General features: G+C 38.5%; 1 pseudogene; it reads right to left on the bottom strand.

The window, feature by feature from the left end:
• Nucleotides 1-4,362: 4,362 nt before the first annotated feature.
• Nucleotides 4,363-5,169, bottom strand: LOC100596005 (annotated as a pseudogene).
• Nucleotides 5,170-10,283: the final 5,114 nt, after the last annotated feature.

Raw genomic sequence — 10,283 nt, 5'->3', positions numbered from 1 at the left:
TTCTATTTAAGCAAAAAAAAATCATTGGGATTTTGATAGGGGTTGCACAGAATCTGTACATCATCTTGAGTCATATTGATATCTTAATAATATTAAATTTTCCAATTCATGAACATGGATTTCTTTCTATTAATTTGTGTCTTTAATTTCTTTCAGCATATTTTATAGTTTTCAGTGTACAAGTCTTTTACCTTCTTGGTTAAATATATTCCTAAGGGTTTTATTCTTTTCGATGCTATTGCAAATGGTATTGTTTGCTTAATTTCTTTTGAAGATCATTCATTGTTAGTGTATTAAAACACAACTGATTTTTGTTTTGGGTGTGGTGATTTTGAATTCTGCAACTTTGCTTAATTCATTTAATTCTATTTTGAGAAAAAATGTAGAGCCTTCTACATACAAGATAATGTCAACTGCAAACAGAGATAATTTTACTTATTTCTGTCCAATTTGTATGCCTTTTGTATCTTTTAAAACATATTTATTTATTTATTTATTTATTTATTTAATTTATCTCACTCTGTCACCCAGGCTGGAGTGCCGTGGTGCGATCTCGGCTCACTGCAACCTCCACCTCCCAGGTTCAAGAGATTCTCCTGCCTCAGCCTCCTGAGTAGCTGGGATTACAGGCATGCACCACCATGCCCAGCTAATTTTTGTATATTTAGTAGAGATGGGGTTTCACCATGTTGGCCAGGCTGATCTCGAACTCCTGACCTCAAGCAATCCACCCGCCTTGGCATCCCAAAATGCTGGGATTATAGGCGTGAGCCACCGCACCTGGGCAGTATGCCTTTTATATCTTTTTCATGACTAATTGCTCTGGCTAAGACTTTCAGAACTATGGTGAAAGTAAGCATCCTTGCCGTGTTCCTAATTTTAGAGGAAAAGCTTTCAGTCTTTCACAATTTAGTACGATGTTGACTGTGCATTTTTCATATGTGCCTCTTATTATGTTGAGATAATTTTCTTCTATTCAAAATTTGTTGTATTTTTATTATGAAAGGATGTTAAATTCTGTTAAATCCTTTTTTTCCCACATTGATTGAGAAGTTTGTGTGGCGTTTTTCCCTTGATTCTTTTTAGTGAAGGTGTTACAGTGATTGATTTTCATGTGTTGAACCCTCTTGGCATTATAGAAATAAATCCTATTTGGCCATGGTGTACCATTCTTTTAATATGCTGTTGGATTTGGTTTGCTAGGTTTTTGAATCTTTATTTATTTACTTACTTATTTTACCTTTTTTTTTTTTTTTTTTTTTTTTTTTTTTTTTTTTTTTTTTTTTTTTTTTTTGAGATGGAGCCTTGCTCTGTCCCCCAGGCTGGAGTGCAGTGGCGCTATCTCGGCTCACTGCAAGCTCCGCCTCCCGGGTTCATGCCATTCTCCTGCCTCAGCCTCCCCGAGTAGCTGGGACTACAGGCGCCCGCCACAACGCGTGGCTAATTTTTTGTATTTTCAGTAGAGACAGGGTTTCACTGTGTTAGCCAGGATGGTCTCGATTTCCTGACTTCGTGATCCGCCCACCTTGTCTTCCCAAAGTGCTGGGATTACAGGCGTGAGCCACCGTGCCTGGCCTTATATATTATTTTTTAACAGGGAGTCTCGCTCTGTCGCCCAGGCCGGAGTGCAGCGGCGCGATCTCAGCTCACTGCAACCTCCGCCTCCCGGGTTCAAGCGAGTCTTCCTCCTCAGCCTTCTGAGTAGCTGGGAGTACAGGCGCATGCCACCACGCCCAGCTAATTTTTTGTGTTTTTAGTAGAGAAGAGGTTTCACCGTGTTAGCCCAGATGGTCTCGATCTCCTGACCTCATGATCTGCCCGCTTTGGCCTCCCAAAGTGCTGGAGTTACAGGTGTGAGCCACCGCGCCCAGCCTTGCATCTGTATTTATAAAGGGTATTGATCTTTACTCTTTTATGGTGTTTTGTAATCAGGGCAAATCTTTGTAATCAGGGTAAAGCTGGCTTTATAATATTAAGAAATGTTTCCTTCCTCTTCTAGTTTTTTAAGTACTATGAGAAGGATTGACTTTAATTCTTTTTTAAATAGTTGTAGAATTCACTTATCGGGCCATCTGGTCTTGGATTTCTTTTTTTGAAAAAAAAAAAAAAAATTTTTTTTGAGACCGAGTCTTGCACTGTCGCCCAGGCTGGAGTGCAGTGGCACAGTCTCGGCTCACTGCAGCCTCTGCCTCCCAGGTTCAAGTGATTCTTATGCCTCAGCCTCCTGAGTAGCTGGGATTACAGGCATGCACCACCACACTGGCTAATTTTTGTATTTTTAGTAGAGATGGGGTTTCGCCATGTTGGCTAGGCTGGTCTCAAACTCCTAACCTCAAGTGATCTGCCCACCTCAGCCTCCCAAAGTGCTGGGATTACAGGCGTGAGCTACCGCGCCTGACCTTTTTGAAGGTTTTTGGTAACTAATTCAATCTCTCTAATCGTGTTATATATGTCTTCAGATGCCTCTTTTTTCTGGAGTTCAATTAATTTTATGCTTCTGAGAATTTATTTAGGTTATCTAATTTTCTGTACAAATATTCATAGTATTCTTAGATATTCCTTTTAATTTATTTAAGTTCAGCACTGCTATTTGTGTCTCCTCTCTATTTTTTGTTGTCAGTCTTAGTAAAATTTGTCAATATTGTTGATATTTCTCCAAGAACCAACTATTGCTTTCATTGATTCTCTGTATTTTTTTCTATTCTTTATTTTATCTCCACTCTAATCTTTGTTATTACATTTCTTCTTCTAGACTTCAATTAATTTTCTCTTCTTTTTCTTATTCCTCAAAGTATAAAGTTAGCTTGTCAGATTGACATCTGTTTAAATGTAGGCATTTATGGTTTTAGATTTTCCTCTGAGCACTGTGTTTATTGCATCCCATAAGTTTTGGTATGTTGTATTTTCATTTTCACTCATCTCTAAGTATTTTCTAATTTACCTTGTTATATCTTCATTGACCCATTGGTTGTTTAATAGAGTGTTGCATAATTTCTTCATATTTGTGACTTCCTAAGTTTTCCTTCTGTTATTAATTCCTGGCTTCACTCCACTGTGGCTAGAGAAAATACTTTGTGTGATATCAATGTTTTAACACATCTTAATCCTTGTTTTGTGACCTACCATATGATCTATCCTGGTGAGACATATGCATATTTTTCCATTGTTGAGTAAGGTGTTCTCTATGTCTGTTAGGACTAGTTGGTTTATAATATCTTTCAGGTCTTCCATATTATAATTGATCTTCTGTCTAGATGTTCTATACATTATTGAAAGTGGGGTATTGAAATTCCCAACTAATATTATAGAACTATTTTTCCTTTTAATTCTGTCAGTGTTACCTCTCTCTCTCTACACACACACACACACACACACACACACACACACCCACCCCACAGCCCTTTGAAAGCCCTTATATATACATAAGGGCTCTTGTTTGGTGTATATATGCCTGTAATTTTTTATCCCCTTTGTTAGCCGATTGTTTTATCTCCTTTGTCTCTCATAAATCTAGAGTGTCTGTAGTATAGGCTTCCAGCTCTCTTTTGGTTATTATTTGTGTGGGATATACTTTCCCAGTTTTCATTTTAACCTATTTGTGTTTTTAGTTCTAAATTGAGTGTTTTGCAGATAGCATATAATTGTATCATTTTTTACAAAATTCATTCTGCTAATATCCATCTTTTGATTAGAGGGTTTAATGCATTTACATTTACTAATAAGGAAGGATATCTGCTATTTGTTGTTTCCTGTATGTCTTATACATTTGTTCCATTATTCCATTATTGCCTCATTTTAGGGTTAGTTACATTTTTTATTTTTCAATTTTAGTAAACCAATTTGATTTTCCTCTCCTTTACTTTTGTGTATATTCTTGAGATATTTTATTTTTTGTTACTATGGGGATTACATTTAACATCCTTAATTTGTAACAATATACTTTGAATTGATACCAACTTAACTAATTTCATACAAAAACTCTATTCATGTACATCTCCGTCTTTTCCTTTTATGTTATTGTCACTAATTACATCTTTATACACTGTGTAGCCATAACATAGATTCATATTTTACACATTTGTATTTAAATCATGTAATAAACACAAAGTGGAATTATCAGTCAAAAAATAATAATACTAGCATTTATATTTACCCATTAAGTTACCTTTACTGGATATCTTCATTTATATATTTATTTTTTAGAGATCTGAAGTGATTTTACTTTTACTTCCTTCACTTTAAGCCAATCGTGACATTTCGCAGTGATTTCTGGGTTGGGCGCAGAAGGAAGGCGGTGTTAACCATCGAGGCTGTGGCACAGTTGGCCCGCGCAGGTGGAGGCAGGGTCAGGGGTGGGGGCCCTCAGTGGGGCGGCTGGAGGAGCCAGGACTGCCCTGCCAGAGGTAGGTGATATTCCGAGAGCGAGAGCTTGCACGTGATGTCCTCCGCGGCTTCCAGTTCGCGCAGCTCATCAGGCTGTTCCCCGCGGTGGCCAGTGAGTTGGCCATCATCTTGGCTGCTTTGGAGTCGCCCTTGGCAGAGATGATGGCCCCTTTTTCTGCCGCTCAGCCTTTTCCAGCACAAATCTGGCCCTCTCTGCTTCCTGCTGAGCCACCTCTTGGCTTTCACTGCTTCTGTGAACTCCTTTCCGAAGGTCAGTCCTGTCAAGGACACATCGTCCAGGATGAGCCCAAAAGTGGCTGGCTGCTCGCTCCATAGGGTCGCCGCTCACCTACCTGGAGACCAGCTCTCTCTGGGTGAATAGCTCTCCAGCATCAAAGCAGCCACCACTGACTTGAGGATCTCAGTAGGGATGGACGGCAGCACAACGCTCATCATGGTCCTCTGTGATGCTGGTGAAGATGCGAGGAAGCTCGCTAGTGAAGGGCGGGAAGAGGATGCACAGTGTGATGCTGACATTCTGTAAAGCTTTGCTACTACTGATGAATGGAACATTACGTGGTCGAGAAGGGCGGTCAAAAATAATTGGTTTCTGTACCCATGGGATGAGTCTCTTCTTCTACCACAATGTCCTGTACCACGGAATCGGTCAGAGATGACAGCTCTATGTCCAGCATCTACATTATATAAGGCAGAGTTCACCAGGCCTCCTACAACAGCTAAGGTCAGGCCAAACTTGCCAATGTACTCGAACACTTTGGCAGCCATGTTTCCTTCTGCGGGCCCTCTCACACCTGCTTCCACTTTGACCTCCATATGAATTCCCCAGCCACACGCACCAGATCTTTATTTCTTCATACAACTTTGATTAATTATCTAGTGTCCTTTCAATTCAAGCTGCAGAAATCTCATTAGCAATTATCTAGTGTCCTTTCAATTCAAGCTGCAGAAATCTCATTAGCGTTTCTTGTAGGACAGGTCTAGTGGTAACAGACACTCTCACCTTTTATTTATCTTGGAACCTCCTAAATTCTCCCTCATTTTTGAAGGATAATTTTGTCAGATATAAAATTCTTGATCGTCAGGTGATTTTATTTTAGCTCTTTAAATGTGTCATCCCAGTGCCTCTGGACTGTATGGTTTCTGATAAAAAATGATCTGTTAATCTTATCAATGAGCCCTGTACGGTCATTGATATGTATGAGTCACTTCCCTTTTGTGGCTTTCAAAATTCTTTTTGTTTTTGTTCTTTTGACTATTTGATTATAATGGGTCTCACTGCGGATAATTTGAGTTTATCCTACTTGGCATTCATTGAGTGTCTTGAATTTGTAAATTCATGTATTTCATCAAATTTGGGATGTTTTCAGCCATGAAATAATTCCCTTTTTGGCCCCTTTCTCTCCTAGAACACTAGTAATGCATGTGTTGTTTCCCTTGATGGTGCACAGTTCGCTTATGCTCTGTTCATTTTTCTTCATTCTTTCTTATTTTCGCTTCTCAGATTTAGTCATTTTGATTGTCCTATATTTGTTATTTCTTCTGCCAGCTCAAATCTGTTCTTGGACTCCTCTAGTGAATATTTTATAGATAGTGCTTTTCAGCTGCAGACTTGCTGTTTGATATTTTTAAATAATTTTATCTATTGATATTCTCATTCTGTTTATATGTTGGTTTTCATGTTTTCTTTAATTCTTTTCCTATGTTTTCCCCTAGCTCTGTCAGCATATTTAAAGCATTGCTTTAAAGTGTACATAAAGTAAGTTCAATGTCTGAGATTTTTCAAGGATAGTTTATGTTTATTTATTTTATTTCTTTAAATTGACCATACCTTCTTGTTTCCTTGACTGGTGATTTTTTTTTTGTTGACAAGTGGATATTTTAATATTACAATGTGATCTCACTGGAAATCAGATTCTTCTCTTTCTCCAGGGTTGCCTATTTTTTTTTATTGTTAAAGATTGTAGTATTCCATTTGTTTAGTGACTTTACAAAACTACTTTTGCAAAGATTTTATTTCTTGTGTGTGGTCACTGAAGTCTGTATTTCTTAGCTTGTGTTCACCTTGCACATTTTCAGAGATTTCCTTGAATGTTAGGAGCTACAACAAGCTAAAATTTCCCACCCTTTTCAAAGACTGTCTCTGTGCCAGGCGACTTCTTCTACACTTGGCTAGCTTACTCCATGCCTAGGGATCACACTGGGGTGAAACTTTAGGGTTGCCATAGGTCTTTTGTGACCCTTCACCTTTTCCTGTGCATGCAAATGGCTTTTGAAACCTCCCTATATATGCAGCTACTTTTTAATGTCTTAATTTCCCAAAGAAACTCTCCCCAGCTTTGTTCTTAGGGCTTAGGTGGCCTGTTGTATGTTTCAACCATAATTTTTTGCCCCAAGCACATGATGAGTATTAATTTAGCTCACACTGTTTTTGAGCAATGCCCACCACTTTTCTGGCCTGAGTTCTGAGTTAGGCAAAACAGAGACAAGAACATTGCATTGGTATTTTAGGTATCTCCAGTCATGGTAGAATAGACATACACAATAATTTGTTAATAAGATCTGTTCTTTCTTTGGAATCAGAGACCAGGATCTCACACTGGAAATACATGCTGCTGCCACTTCATCATCACTGCCACACTGGGAAGGAGATGGATTTTCCTATCACACAACTTTCCTATCATTTGCTTTTTTCCCTTAGATCAGCATTCTATTGGTTGCTGTAAGCCTTTGATTTTTTTCCAGAGTTCCAACAAGTAACAGTGAGGATATGAAATCAACCTAGTTGTCCAAAAACGGATGTATGGATAAAGAATATATGGTATACACACATCATAGAATACTATTCAGCTAAAACAAAGAATGAAATCCTGTCATTCATGTAAACATGGATAAGACCAGAGGACATTATGTTACGTGAAATAAGCCAGGAAGAGAAAGTTAAACAGCACATGTACTCACTCATATGTGGATGCTTTAAAAAGTTGATCTCATAGAAGTAAAAAGCAGAGCAGAGGATGCCAGAGGCTGGGAAGGGTGGTGAAAAAGGAGGCAGAGGGAGAGGTTGTTAAAGAATACAAAATTACATCTACACAGAAGGAATAAGTTCCAGTGTGCTATACCACTGTAGGATGACTCTAGTTATCAATAATATATAGTTTTAAATAGCTAGGAGGATAGTGAATGTTCCCAACACAAATAAATGATAAATGTTTCAGTTGATGGATATGCTAATTGCCAATTGATCACTACATATTATATGTATCAAAATATCACTATGTACTCCATGAATATGTACAATTATTGCCCAATTAAAAAGAGAAAAGAAAAAAAAGTTGCTTATGGAAGCTTCCGCTTGTTTTTTTGTTTTTGTTTTTGTTTTTGAAACGGAGTTTCTCTCTTTTGGCCCAGGCTGGAGTGCAATGGCACAATCTCGGCTCACTACAACATCTGCCTCCTGGGTTCAAGGGATTCTCCTGCCTCAGCCTCCTGAGTAGCTGGGATTACAGGTATGCACCACCATGCCCAGATAATTTTGTATTTTTAATAGAGACAGGGTTTCTCCATGTTGGTCAGGCTGGTCTTGAACTCCCGACCTCAGGTGATCTGCCCGCCTCGGCCTCCCAGAGGGCTGGGATTACAGGCATGAGCCACTGCGCCCAACCTGCTTCTGCTTGTTTTTAATGTTCCCATGGGAACATGAAGGCTCAGCAATGCCTACTCTGCCATTTTGCTGATGTCATCTCTTGAGAAGGTAGTTTGGAATCATATACTTTATTTGTATGAGGGTCTGTGCACATGGTGAAAACCTCACTTTTAAATTAAGGGAATTAGTTTGTAGTACTCTGTTTAATTCTGCTGTACTTGAGATTTTCACTAAAATTTAATACTATCTGATATTAAATCCCACCACATGATAATTAACTGTCATGTCAAGATTTTGTTTTTTGCTTAGACATAGAATTTGAGAAACCAACATGATTTTTGAAGCTCTGATACAATGCCTGCCTTGTTCTCAGCACTCTTACCATATTATCTGCTGCATTCTCACCAACTTTCTAGGAAGACATAACATGACAATGAATTTGACAGTGCCTTCTCAAGTGCAAGTCAGTTTTCAGATATGTCATTTCATCACAAATCATTCACATTTAAAAAATTCCTTGGTTAATTACTTAGTGTTTATTATATTTTTTCTCAATATTATGTGGCATCATTGACAAGGATTTTATTTGGCTAATTTTTCTCAAAGAAGAATAATACATAGCCACATATACCAAAACCACAGATAACCCACCTATAATTTTGAGTCCCTATTGCCAAGATAAGGCTCAATGTCAAGTCAAAGAACAACAATCCAAAATATTTTTAAAAAGTAATTGAAGCAATCCTGCTGTTTTTTACAAAGAATCATGATAAAATCTACTTAGAATCTTCTCATCTTCGCTAGTCTCAAAATCATCCCCTTAGAAGGCAACTGTATCCTCAAATTCAAGCCCTCTAAAAACTGACTCTCTTAAATCCAGCCTAAATGATTATTGAATCAATCCCAACTCCCTGCCTCCCAGTTTATATTATTTTTCATCCCTGTTGAAGAATCTCCTCCAGTATAACTTTTACCACCCTCCGCCTCCATTCTGCCTAGCTTTAGTTCCTAAGGGTTAAGTGAGCAGCCATGAAGTCTTCCTTAGAAGGCCAAGGAAGAGCTCTAGAATGGGCAGGCTGTGACTGTGTGCTCTCTAACAATATCCAGCCCCTTCCACACATGCTTGGTCCTGCTCTTGAGCCAGCTCTAGCCTGTACATCTTCACAAAAACTCTAGGTCAGTCTCCCTGGTGATGGGCCTGGAATGTGGTCATCCATGTCCTCAAAGCTCAATGATCAAACTATAGCTGCAGGAGCTCTCTGCTCTTGCTTTTGCCATTATTTCTGACAACAGTGTAGAAATTCCTTATTCCAATGTAGCACATATTCTGTATCCAATTTCATGTAAGCCCCACATAAAGTCTCATCTTTGGCAAAAGGGAGAAGAAATTCCTGAACTTGTCTCCCTTGATGGCACCTGCGCTGCGGGAGCCACCTCTAACTATGCGTGCTGTCAACTCATTGAGTTTTGGCATCAGGAAACTAAGTTCACTTCCAGATCATCTTAACTGAGCTTCTGTGGAAGTGTTGAGGGAGGATTTCTGAGCAGGTAAATAAAATTACACAATGCAAATGAATCCACCATGGTGAGATTGCAACTTTCCCATCTACTCTTGGAGATTCCGATCATACAAGTATCAAGTTTTCCTAGAGGAATAATAATAGAAACATTTCATTATTCCCAGAATTATATCACTTTTTAAAATGTCAAATGCATTGTTTCTTTTCTGACCTTTTGAACCCATAATCCAAGATAATTTCCTTTCCTTTTCTCTATTGCCTCCTTTGAACCCAGTAATGAGAACTGTAACATCAATAATTATTTCTCTATACAGTCTTATTACATGCTTAGGACTCAGAACAGACATAGAGGATACGCGTCTGTAATGTGTGTCCAAGAATCCATCTCCTGGCTCCGTTAGCCTGCCTTAGAATGTAGGGTGCTGTTTTGTGATGTGGGTGTATGGTATTCACTGAGGAACGACTGGGAAGGTGAGATCTCAAAGGACTGGGTTATAATCTACCTCTACATTGAGTTAATTCTTCATGCCTATTTCTGTCATTGTCTTCTTATTTGCAAAAAAGTGAAAAATACTATTAGCCATACCTATCTCAGGGCAGTGATGATTAAAGGAGAGGACATACAAGAAGATACTTTGGAAAAGTTTACTCCTCAATTTTTTAATACTCTCTAGAAATGTATGTATTATTTATACCAAGAATGTATTCAAAGCTCT

Source organism: Nomascus leucogenys, chromosome 18 (assembly GCF_006542625.1).
Source record: "Nomascus leucogenys isolate Asia chromosome 18, Asia_NLE_v1, whole genome shotgun sequence".
Lineage (NCBI taxonomy): Eukaryota > Metazoa > Chordata > Mammalia > Primates > Hylobatidae > Nomascus > Nomascus leucogenys.
The sequence above is the reverse complement of the archived record's forward strand: the minus strand, read 5'-3'. Positions and strand labels throughout refer to the sequence as shown.